The sequence below is a fragment of the Dipodomys merriami genome, unplaced genomic scaffold (assembly GCF_024711535.1).
Source record: "Dipodomys merriami isolate MVZ:Mamm:240054 unplaced genomic scaffold, mDipMer1.0.p SCAF_407, whole genome shotgun sequence".
Classification (NCBI taxonomy): Eukaryota; Metazoa; Chordata; class Mammalia; order Rodentia; family Heteromyidae; genus Dipodomys; species Dipodomys merriami.
In genome coordinates, this window is record NW_027205682.1 from 197,603 (window position 1) to 209,797 (window position 12,195).

General features: G+C 41.9%; 1 pseudogene; it reads right to left on the reverse strand.

The window, feature by feature from the left end:
* The window catches only part of LOC138806737 (protein yippee-like 5), a 32,717-nt pseudogene extending 23,961 nt beyond the window's left edge, over window positions 1–8,756 (reverse strand).
* Between the last annotated feature and the right edge of the window lie 3,439 nt (window positions 8,757–12,195).

The window sequence follows — 12,195 nt, forward strand, 5'->3', positions numbered from 1 at the left end:
CTTGAAAATGGAAAGTTTCCATGGTGGGCAATGTATCTGTGAGCACACTCTATCAACCGTCTCATATTTGATACCAGCGGTGAGCAGACGTGCAACCCCCAGTGGACATGAGTTTCACTCTATTGTCACTTTATCCTGTCTTCCTAGGGCATTGGATGGATATTCTTGGGCCAGGAAGGAGGCTTAGTGGTAGAGGGCTCACCTAGCATGCATGAAGCCCTGAGTTCAATTCCTCAGTATATCACATGGACAGAAAAAAAGCTAGAAGTGGAGCTGTGGCTCAAGTGGTAGAGTGCTCATTCTTGAGCAAAAAGAAGCTCTGGGAACAGTGCCTAGTCCCTGAGTTCAAGCCCCAGGACTAACAAAATAGAGAGAGAGGTGATTCCTTAAAATATTATACAAGAGTAAACACCTTTGCTTATGACCCAGCCATCCCATTCCTGGGCATTTATCTAAATGACCACAAACCAGGCCATGCCAAAGCTACCAGCACAACCATGTTCACTGTCATTTATCATAGCAAAGATGTAGCATTAACCCAGATGCCCCTCAGTAGATGCATGGATCAAGAAAATTGTGATATGGAGACACAAGAGGATGCTATCTATCCATCAGAAAGAATGATGCTATCTCATTAATAACAACATGGAAAGACTTGGAGAAAATTGAGCCAGAGCTGAAGAAACACAGGCCGCATGGTTTCCCTCATATGCAATCATTAGAGTGTGACTAAAAATCTACCAGTAAACCCAATGGATAGTAAAAGACTGGGAAAAAATTACCATTGGACATGATGAATTAAAAAGGACACACACTAAACAGTTAGCCAGTGAGCCCAAAGGAGATTCTTATGAGTAGGATCACAAGGATTCAGTAGCTATGAGCAGATAAAATGATGCTTATTGAAATGAACTCCCAGTAATGGAAACAAGAGGTTGTTATTTGTTTTCACTTTTGTTGTTTTTGTTGGTTGTGGGTCTTGAACTCAGGGCATAGGCCACTGCTCCCTGAACTTCTTTGAACTTCAGGCTGGGCGCTCGACCACTTGAGCCACAGTGCCACTTCTGGCTTTTTTTGAGTAGCTTATTTCAAGAAATTCAATGTCAAAAGTGGGGACAGGGCAGTAGACCCTCACCATGTTAGTGACCTGTTTCTGGAAAGGACCAGAAGCTGATGAAAATGTGTGCACTGTGTTGGTAGCCAAGTTTTCTGAAAAGTTCAGAGAGCAAATGAACGGATTTTCTTTATTTAATCTGTCCAAACAAAAAAAATCCTTGGGTCAATATGAGAGTTATGTTTGCTCAGTTGACTTGGGATGAGGATGTTTGCCAGTGTTGTGTGTGCACATCCACAAAGAGGAAGGGAGAACCGTCTTACAGAGCACTGACCTCAGAAAATCATTCGCCATAGCTAAGATAGGAAACCAACCCAGAAGCCCCTCTGTGGATGAATGGATCAAGAAAATGGGGTCTATGTATCCATTCATCCTTGGGTCCATCTGTCCATCCATCCGTCTGACTGTCTGTCTATCTATCATCTATCTAATCTATCTATCTATCTATCTATCTATCTATCTATCTATCTATCTATCTATCTATCTATCTATCTATCTATCTATCTATCTATTTATCTATCTATCTACCTCTATCTGTCTGGCCGTCGATCTATCTATCATCTATTTATCTATGCATCCATCTACCCATCTATCAGTCTGTCTATCTATCTATCTATGCATCCATCTATCCATCTGTCCATTCATATATCCTCTCTCTCTCTCCAGCTCATTCGGTTATGGGATGCAAGAAATAATTTCAATTAAAAAAATTTCACAAATTGGCTTGGGGACCTAACATACGACCAATTTTGTAGAATGTGCTGAGAAGAACGTCTGTTCTGAAACTGTTGGGTGAGAGAGATTCTGTAGATGTTGGTTAAATCTAGTTGTCCCCTGTAGCTATTTAGGCCTGAGCTTTCTTTGCTGAGATTTTTGCCTGGATGATCTACCAAGAAGTATATAGAATGGAAACAAATTATATATGTGTGTGTGTATATATATATATATGTATATATATAAATCATATAGTGTTTATATATAAAATCATATATATTTATATATGTTATTTAAAATTGGTAATTAAAATCTATAGGAAATAGTAAAGAGTAAAGCAATATAATAAACAAATACCTAAGTAATTTTTAAAAAATCATGGAAGTCTCTGGAACTTTTATAGAAAACTAAAATCTATTCTATCTGATCTTAGGATTGCTGCTTCAGCCTATTGTATTCTAAGGTTGTATTCCAACCTTTCATTTTGATGATGTATCTGCTCCTTTTGGCCAGATTTGTCTCCTGTCAACAACAGGTGGATGGGTTTTCATTTAGATCCAAGTACCAAGTCTGTATCTTTTAATCAGAGAATTAAGTTTGTTAACACTGGATCTGCTCTTTCTTCCTGCTCTGAGGCCCTGTCTTCTACTCCATCAGTTTGGCCACAGAGACCTTCCACCTTATTGTTTCATTCTGTCTTTTCTGTCTGGTCATTTTCTGAGGGCTGCTACCTCTTCTTTCAAAACCTTAGTTTGAGGATTTCCAAAGATCTCTTTACATCATGAATACAATGCTTCTTGATCCCTTTGAACTCAGACCCTAGGTGCTGTCCCTGACCTTTTTCCACTCAAGGCTGGTGCTCTACCACTTTGAGCCATATATATATGGTGCCACTTCCAGTTTTCTGGTGGTTCATCATTGGAAAGCAGAGTCTTATGGCTTTTCCCCCAGGCTGGCTTGGACCACAATCCACAGATCTCAGAACAGAGAGCTGAGTTGAGCCGGTTAGATTTTTTTTTCTTCTCCCATGTAGTTCTGAAAATCAGAGGGCTCCTACTATTCTTCTTGCTTTCCTTCTTGATTTCTTCTTGATTTCAAGAAGTTATAAAAAATGGAACAACAAATGGGGTGTCTGTGTATTTTTATGATCATAAAGATATTTTTTCTGGAAGAGTCAGTCAGGAACTGAGATTAAAAAAAGAAACCGGGTATGCCCTGTTTTCATGATGTCATCACCCCCAAGAAGTCTGGCTGGGTTTGGGCAGCAAATGTGAAATCAGAATGGATCATCTATGTCTTATGTCAATTTTGAGCTAATTCTCCACTAAACACATACACAGAAGTCCTGATTTTACATGGATTTTACCATAGTTGACTGGGCTTTCTGAGTTCAACCTTATTTCATTTCATGCACAAAAAAGTCAATACTTTTAAACACATTTCATTTTCAGACTATAACCTACTCAAAGTTAATAGAGGAAAATAAAAGGATAGTCCCCCTCTCAAAAATAAACTTTAAAGCACAAGGGTCACCTGGAACTGAATGATTCTCAAGAAACCATAAATCTACAAATAAAATTAAAGAAACATACTAGACAAAAGTTCAGACAAAAGTGTATCTGTGGGATAGTTGGCTTTTCTGGTTGTTATCATAAGATTCGTGTTAGTGTCTGTTACTCGGAAAATGTAAGCTCACAGAAGGGATGGGTTAAGAAATATGGATGACAGTGTTAGACACCTTGTATTCATATACTGTTTGTAGAATGGGAACTTCTTTGTACAACCATTTAAAGACAATTAAAACAAATGTATGCTCACATCTCCATACAAACATGCCTTGGAACTGTCTCACCCTCACCCAACCAATGTCACCCCTTCCAGAATTCTTCCCCTATCACTACCACCCCCTCCATTTACAATCTTGATCAATGTCATGCTTTCCAACTGATCTTCTTATCAATACATTTCATTTTCCTTTATTGGGTGTTTCATGTTATTTCTGGAGTTACATGAGATTAAACCACAATATGTAGGGTGGTTTTCTGTCACTTGAAGCATAGGACCAGTGTTCATTTACTTATATATCAAGATAGGTAGATAGATATGCAGGTAGATACAAGACAGATGTAGAGAGAATATGGATAGGTAGATGGATAGACAGGCTGGATGATAGATAAAAATAAATGATAGAAAGAAAGAAAGAAAGAAAGAAAGAAAGAAAGAAAGAAAGAAAGAAAGAAAGAAAGAAAGAAAGAAAGAAAGAAAGAAAGAAAGAAAGAAAGATAGGCCGGCAGGCAGGCTGTCAGGTAGATAGACAGAAGGATAATAGATAGATAGAGAGATAGGTAGATAGATAGATAGATAGATACATACATACATATATGCACACATACATACATACACATACATACATACATACATACATATATGCACACGTACATACATACATACACATACACACATACACACACACATACATACATACATACATACATACATACATACATACATACATACATACATACATACATACATACATATACATACACATGCACAGACACACAGTTAAAATCATGGCTGGCTTGCACTCACTCTCAGGATCATGTGTCCTCTGTCCCTGTGTCCACTGGGGTCACAAATACCACTCTGACAGTGAGGGATTTCCCACTCGTGTTGACCAGGTCTGAGGCTCCGCCATGGAGTGCGTGTTGAGTTGGATGCATTGTCTTCTTTCCTGACAACTTTACAGGTGTGGTGGAAATGGGGAGCATGCAGGATGCCAGTCTCTCCACAGGGTCAGCATCTCCTCCACCAAAATACAGTCGCCTGGTCGCTCAGATCTGTGTTTCCCCCTGTAGGTGAAGCCATGGGTGCTTCTCCCTAGATTTCTTTCTTCATCCCTTCTTCTTCTGATCTTGATACTTCTCAGAATGACTTAATAAACTGATTGCACATGCATGCATTTCTGTCTTGGGAAAATCTGTGCTCCTGGGGCCATGACTAGCATCCCAGATGCCCTTGGTACACGAGTGGATCCAAAACATGCACTACTAGCACCCAATGGATGGGCAGAATTCACACAGATCCACACCCCACCAAGACATGAACTTGAGGATCGCATGGAAATGGACCAACTGAGGTTCCTGAGACTGATTCCTTCCAGAAAACTCTTTCTTTTCCTAACCATTCCTGAAAAGTAAAATTAGATTACACCTGGAGGCTAAGACTGAGACTGAGAAAAATAAATCACTATTAATTGAACAGTGATAAAACAAAATGGTTTCCATCCCTAAGGAATCCAGTATTTTCTGACATTTTTCCTGTTCTGAACTTGGGGTTTACTCATTTGAAGAGATTCTGTGTCCTCACCTTTAGATGTCATAAGCCTTTCTTTTGGGTTAGTTTTCATGATGTCATAGTATTTGGAATTTTCCAGATTTATGTACTTTAGATTCCCCTTCCCCAGTCAATGGTGTGGGGGGGTGTATAGGGTGGATTCTTATTTTGTTGGATTAAACATTTCCAAACACCACCCTATCTTTCCACGCAGCAGGAGCTGAGACCAAGGCTGGCTGGAGATTTCACTCTACTCTACCCTTTGACTGGGTGACTGTTCTCAAGTTGCTGAAGACTGTGTTCATGAGGCTAGGTATTGGTGGCTCCTGGTTATTATCTCAGTGACTCAGGAGGAAGGGATCTGATGATCACATTGTGAATTAGCCTCTCTCCAAAAAATCATCATCTTTCCTTATCAAACAAATAAACCTAAGATGAGAAGTGAAGGTCACGGGGTAGAGCTTCAAATAGGATTGGAAAATCTGAGTCACTCCAGCCGTCTCATTATCAACATCTCCATTCCATCCCTCACTTCCCAACTTTTGTTTGGCCAGTCCTGGACCTTGAACTCAGGGCCTGGACTCTGTCCCTGAGTCTCTTTTTGCTCCAGGCTAGCACTCTACCAGTTAAAACAGAGCATCACTTCTGACTTTTCTGAGTAGTTGATTGTAATTCATCTCTAAAGGAGAAGGAATTACTATTCTTTGACTTTGATCTGAAGACTCCACTCTGCCTTTTGCCCATCACATCACTGTTAGGCTCTTGGTCAGAAAATTATGTGCAAAGCTCATCTGTGCATGCTGTCAAAAGCACACATCCACTCCGCCAGCACCTCCACATCTGTCCATAAAGTCCATAGGTATTGACTACTGACTCTCCCACCTGGGGTTCACTGTGATCTTCATCCTATGGTTAGAAAGTTAATATCCCCAGGGGTATTTTCCTTCAACTGTCACTTGAGGAATGTGGTCAGTCCATAGGAGTGTCTGATCAAGAATGTTCTAAGACACATCTAGAGAAGTCACTGTTTCTCTAATGAACAGAGAAAGACATTGAGTTAATACTTTCCTTTTACTTAGAACATGTCCTGGGACTTGGACTCAGGGCTGGGCTGCTGTGTCTTAGATATTATTTTTCTCCCTGATAACACCCTACTGCTTGAGCCACATCTGCACCTGTGTCCTTTGGGTGGTCAGCTGGAGGAAAGAGACTCCAGGACTTTCCCATGGGCTGGGCTGGCCTGGAACCTTCCATCTGATTCTGATGCCATCTGTCCCCAGGACTTCACTTTTCCCACCTGAGAGTTAAACGAACCCTAGTAGCAAGGAAGCATCACCATTTCACCTTCAACTGGAATGAAGGAGACTCGGTTGCCCTTCCATCAAGTTCTCTAGCTCCCAAGTCAGAGAAAATGAACAATTGTGTACATGGAAGTGCTGATCAGGTCACTGTGTTCCCAGTAAACATGACAGTCCTCAGCTCACCATGTTCTTGTTGCTCATCTGCCTGGTGATCTGGAATATTCCCTCCAGACTACCTGTGCCAAGCAGGATATTCGGGGGGTGGAGGGGGGCAGAGTCAACACCACTCGATGATGAGCACTGATTTGTGCATGGGGGAGACTGACCCACAGGAGAGTCCCATAAAACCTGGAGGAGACGCCACCCTCCCCAACTATGGAGGAGACAGAAAGCCCCACAGCATGAGAGTCCTGCTGCTACCTCTGCTGCTCGCATGGACATGTGCTCAGCAGAATCCTCAACTGCATCAGTACCAGGTAACCTGAATATGGTGATTGGAGAAGTAGTGTGTGTAGGGAAATTTTCTGTCTGAGTGTCAGTGTGTCTGTCTCACATTTGCTTTTGTGCATCAATCACACTTTATTAATATGTTGTTTTATATGTCTCTATTCAACAATCAGTTCTTATATTTTGAGTTCTTACATTTTCATTGGACAGTAAATATAAAACATATATATATTTGTGATACATATTTGTGATTTTTGCAGTGATATTTCATATAGGCTTAGGCATTGAATTTTCATAATTGTGTGTGTGTGTGTGTGTTACTTTAACAAACAGATTTCCATGGAGGTCTAGAATCTCCTCCTAAAAATACACCTTCCTCCTGAATCTCTCCCTCTTCAAATGTATTCATAAAGTGCAGTTAAGAATCAGAGACTCTGAATATGTCCAGTAAATTGTCATCTAAAAGAAGCAGAGCCTGGTAGCTCAGAGTCTGGAGAGGGAACGCTCCAGGTCATCGCAAGCAGGTTACTTGAATCCCTGAGTGTCTGAAGATCTGTCCTCTAACCTGCCCAATGGGGTGTTTCAATGGCACAGCTATGCCTTAGCAGCTGATAATGAAGAGCAAATCCTGGAGGATGGAGAACTGAGACTCTATCTATGCAATCTTCTGTGTATTAGATAGTGTGATATATTACGCCTCCAGTTTTATATCAAGTTAAGTTGTGCCTCCTCCACAATACAGGTCTTGATGCCCTGACTCCTGACTTCTCTTTTTAGTCCAACTATTACTTTATTTATATTACTATGTTTATTTATATTACTATGGAAAAAGACAACCAAGCAATTCTGTGCCATTTCAAAAAAAATTTCCAATCAACACCAATTATGTGGTGACAAGTAACTGGGAATGGTGACATCTTTGGGACAAGACTGACAAGAAAAAATGGGCTCTGGTGCTACAGTTCATCTCCAACAAGAATATGTCACACTGGCCAGCACAAGCCATACTAACATTGAGCCTTTAGCGCTGGGCACAGATTTGGATCTCTTCTCTGAAGCTAGCAAATCAAGTGAAATAACTGGGTTAAAAAAGTTTTAAAATGAAGCCCAAATAAGTTGTAAAACCATGCTCCTGACATAGTCTCCATCAAAGTTTACATGAAACCCACTTTTCCCACTCTAAGAGCCCCAATTTTTTTCCTCACATAGCCTACCATGTAGCTGCAGAGACTCTTCTGCCTCAAGATGTAAACAAAGGGAAAAAAATAACAGCATGTGCATCATATTCTCTACACACTTCTGTTGGATGGAAAATACCAAATTAAAAAGAGAGAGAGAGAAAGGTTCCATCTTAGATTCTCACAACCTCTTGTTCTGCAGTTCATGAATCCGACTCTGATGCTAAGGTGACAGTGTATGTAAGTAGATTTGTTTTCAGTGAAGGAAACCTGTCAAAAGATGGATTTACCTCTTTTTCTTTGAGACTTATCTGATGGTACATGCTCTTCAAAGTCCTCACTCTCTCAAACTAGGGCACATTCCAGGATCACACGGCCTTCCTTATAACGCTGGCTGTCTTCAGTGGCAAACTCATAGATCCATCCCAGTTTGCTATTGCAGTATTTGCAGCTCACATCTCAAGCCATGTGGCAGCCAGTGAGTATGACTCGATCTTGAACTTCACTGTACTGCAGATTAACTACCTTGTTAAAAAGAAATGCTCTACCAGTGGCACCTGTAAACCGAATGGAGATGAGTTCTGAGCGGTTTGTGAGGATCATACCACAGTTTGCACAAGAAAACAGGTGAGTACCACTAATATGATCAAGGAAAATTCCTCCCATTTTGCTAGCTGAAGTTCTAAAAACCTTGCATTTATGAGACTCACATAATACAAATAAAACATTCAACAGACCCTGGTGCTGGTGGCTCACACCTGTAATCCTAGCTACTCAAGAAGGCTGAGATCTGAGGATCACAGTTAAATCCAGCCCAGAAAAATCTATGAGACTCTTATCTCCAATTAACCACCAGAAAACTGGAAGTGTGCTGTGGCTCAAGTGGTAGAACGCTTGCCTTGAGCTGAAGAGTTCAGGAACAGTGCCTAGGCCCAGAGTTCAAGCCTCATGACTTAGTGGAATCTCAAGTCCTTTCAGCCACATACTTCTGAAATGGAGTGAAAGCTTTCACAGATGTCCTTTGTCTGTTAATTCTTAGGAACTTTACTGTGTCCCACAGTAGGAAAAAATGGGTGCTTTGTGGTACTTACCAGTGCTTCTCTTGCTGGCAGAAATATAAGAAATGAAGGGACAGAAATCAGGAAGAACACTTGAAACATTCCAAAGCATCTCAAAATCTTCATGCCACCATTCTATGTCTTAAAGTAAGTGCTTTTCTTCCTTCAGATTTTCCATCTGTCAAGGAAACCTAGAGGGGCGGTGAGGTCGGCCCTGCCAATGACTCCTCGCTCCTCAGCTGGGTCGAAGCCCCTGACCTCTTTTGCAGCCAAGTTTGCAAGGAAGTATTTGCATTTGGTGGGGAATCTGAGGACCTGTACTTTGTCAGGAATCTACGGTCATAGACTCTGATGTCCCAATCCTCATCTAAGGCCCTGTGGAATCACAAGCCTGGTTTTTCCTAGGAGGTCTGTCGCTTAACCACCATGCAGTACATTAACTAATCCACCATAGACAAAAGAACAGGATAGAAAGAGCTTTCCTTGTAAAATGGGAAGGATATGTCATTAGATTTTTTTACCCTTTGGCCTGGTTTTGAGTCTTCACAACCTTTAAGATGGTAGCTATGAGCTAGCTTCTGAGCAATGAGGTTGAAGGACTGAGTTAACATCATAGATCTAATCACCAAGATTCTCCATATGACAAATTCTCAGTATAAGAAATATTATAAACACATTTAAGGAGAACAATATTGAAAAGAAGGAGGTGTGTATGTCTGTTGGGGGGGGGGGTTGTGGGAGTTTTTCTCTGGATGTTGTCTTATTTCCATAAAGATCACAGTCAATTCCAGATAAAACACTCAAAGTAAGTATTAGCTATCTTCACAAGCTTACATTGAAGAGCTAGTGGTGAGTATGGGTGCCTTGAGCTGAAGAGTTCAGGAGTAAAAGCAAGAACAAGATGGAGGGGAAAGCCGTACAAATGAGTGTGTGCATGGATACACTCCCAGTGACCTGGAGGAAGGAAGCTGCAGGGTGTATTTTAGATCTCATCCCTGGCAGATGGATTTTTTCATTTCCCTCCCTACCAGTGTGGATGAATGGATGATTTTGCAAATTATCTGTCCTAGATAGAAATGAAATTTCTAAAATCACCACTCGCAGGGAAGAGGCAGTGATTCTGAAAAACACTAGAGCTGTGCACAGGAAGGAGTTCCTAAAGCAAGGAGGGAAAAAAACCCAACAAAGTGATAACTGCCCAGGGCAGAAATCTGATACATAAATCAGCAGAGCACCCAAAGAGTGGACATAGGAAATTAATTGTAAGACTCTATGTAATCTGAGGTTCTCAAATTACATCTGAATCATCCAACATTTCATAACTGGTGCAAATGTGTGCAATGATGGTTAAGGATAAAAGAACTACTCTGTTCGTCATTGTTGTTGTTGTTATGTTAAAGGATTGGTTCTGAGTGCCAACATGGTTTTTCCATGCATTAAAAAGAAACATGGTGTTTATAAAATACTTTGGGGTAAAGTCGGATCTCCCTCCACTTCTGTGTCCTAGTGGGTAGACAGATTTTGCAGATGAGGGGTGGTTCTTAGACACATTCTTCCCCCAAGGACTGAGTTCATATGAACAAGATGTTGAACCTTGCAAGGGCTCAGGCCCAGTCCACCTCCCCATAACTCCTTCTGTTTCCCAGCCTTCCATGTTGCTATGGATGACATTCAGGGTCCCTTGGCAGAGTTTCTGCTTTCTTAGTGTGACAGCAATGAGGGGGGCTGGAAAGGGACTGGAAATCTGAACAACTTTTAGAGGACAAGAATTGCCCCACCTGTAGTGGGACTGTCTCCCCTTATATTGGACCCCACTCTGCCACAGGGAGTTGTGGAAGTGCTTCAAGCACAGAGTCCCCAAGCAGCAACTGTGCTCATGAACATGAACACTATGCACCATCGATTGCCCTGAATTTTGAAATGTTCGTCTTGAATTTGTAGACTCAAGAAACAATGTCATTCAAGTGTTGAAAAACACAGGAGTATTCATCATTCAAAATTGTCAACGTGGTTGACAGACAGCAAATGTGATTTTGCTGGCAGGTAAGTAGGGCCATGTGTGGCTGTGAGGTAGGACAAGCAGAAGCCGCATCCACATTGAGTGTACAGGGAGGAGCTGGTGCATGCATGTGCTGTACTCTGCTGATCCCTGCGGTGCTGACCTTCCTACAAAAGAAGAGGCAAGGTGGATCTTGAGGAAAGGCAGCCAGTCTGGTGCTGGAGGCCTCTCAACTTGGGTACACAGGAGGCTGAGATCTGGAGACTGGGGTTCAAAGCCAGTCTAGGCTGGAAGATCCTTCAGACTCTTCTTATCTAACCAAACAACCAAAAAGCTAGAAGGGAGCCCTGACTCAAGTGTTAGAGGACTAGATATGAGTAACTTCAGGAAGCTGTTAGGACAATGGAGGAGGAGGGAAGAGAACAGGCTGGACTCGATCGATCTTCCACAGGTGAAGAGTGTTTATTGAGATAGAGTAGCTGGGAGACTATGTGGAGTTGGGCTTTCTGAGATCTGGGCAGGGAGGCAGAGGAGAATGGAGAAGCCATTAGGTTGACAGCTGGGGCATCTCAGAAGCACCCAAAGAGGGTGGGCATCGCTGGGTCTCTCCACCTGCACATCAGCATGGGTCCCCATACCTGGAGTCCTGCCTGGGGTCCTATTTGTGTGTGGACAATAGTGGGGGGCAGGCTGTCAACCCTTCAGGAAAAACACCCAAGCCCTGAGTTCAAGTCTTCAACCCTTTAGGAACAACACCCCAGCCCTGAGTTCAAGTCCTTGGACCAGCACCACAACCACCAAAACTGAAACCAAATGCTAGAAGAGGAAACAGGAGAAACAAATGGCAGTCAGCATCTATCTAAGAACAGGCCCAGAACCAGGAACAACTGTTCATTGATGAGTCAGGGTCTCAGAGCTGAGGACCAAGAGCCCGAGCTTTGGAAAATGGTGCTTGTGTCACCTCAGATTCAAAGATTGGAAAGCTGAGAAATCCTGTGATGGAAGTTGAGGACTCTAGGGAAAGTCACTCCTTTTAACAGGGAAATGT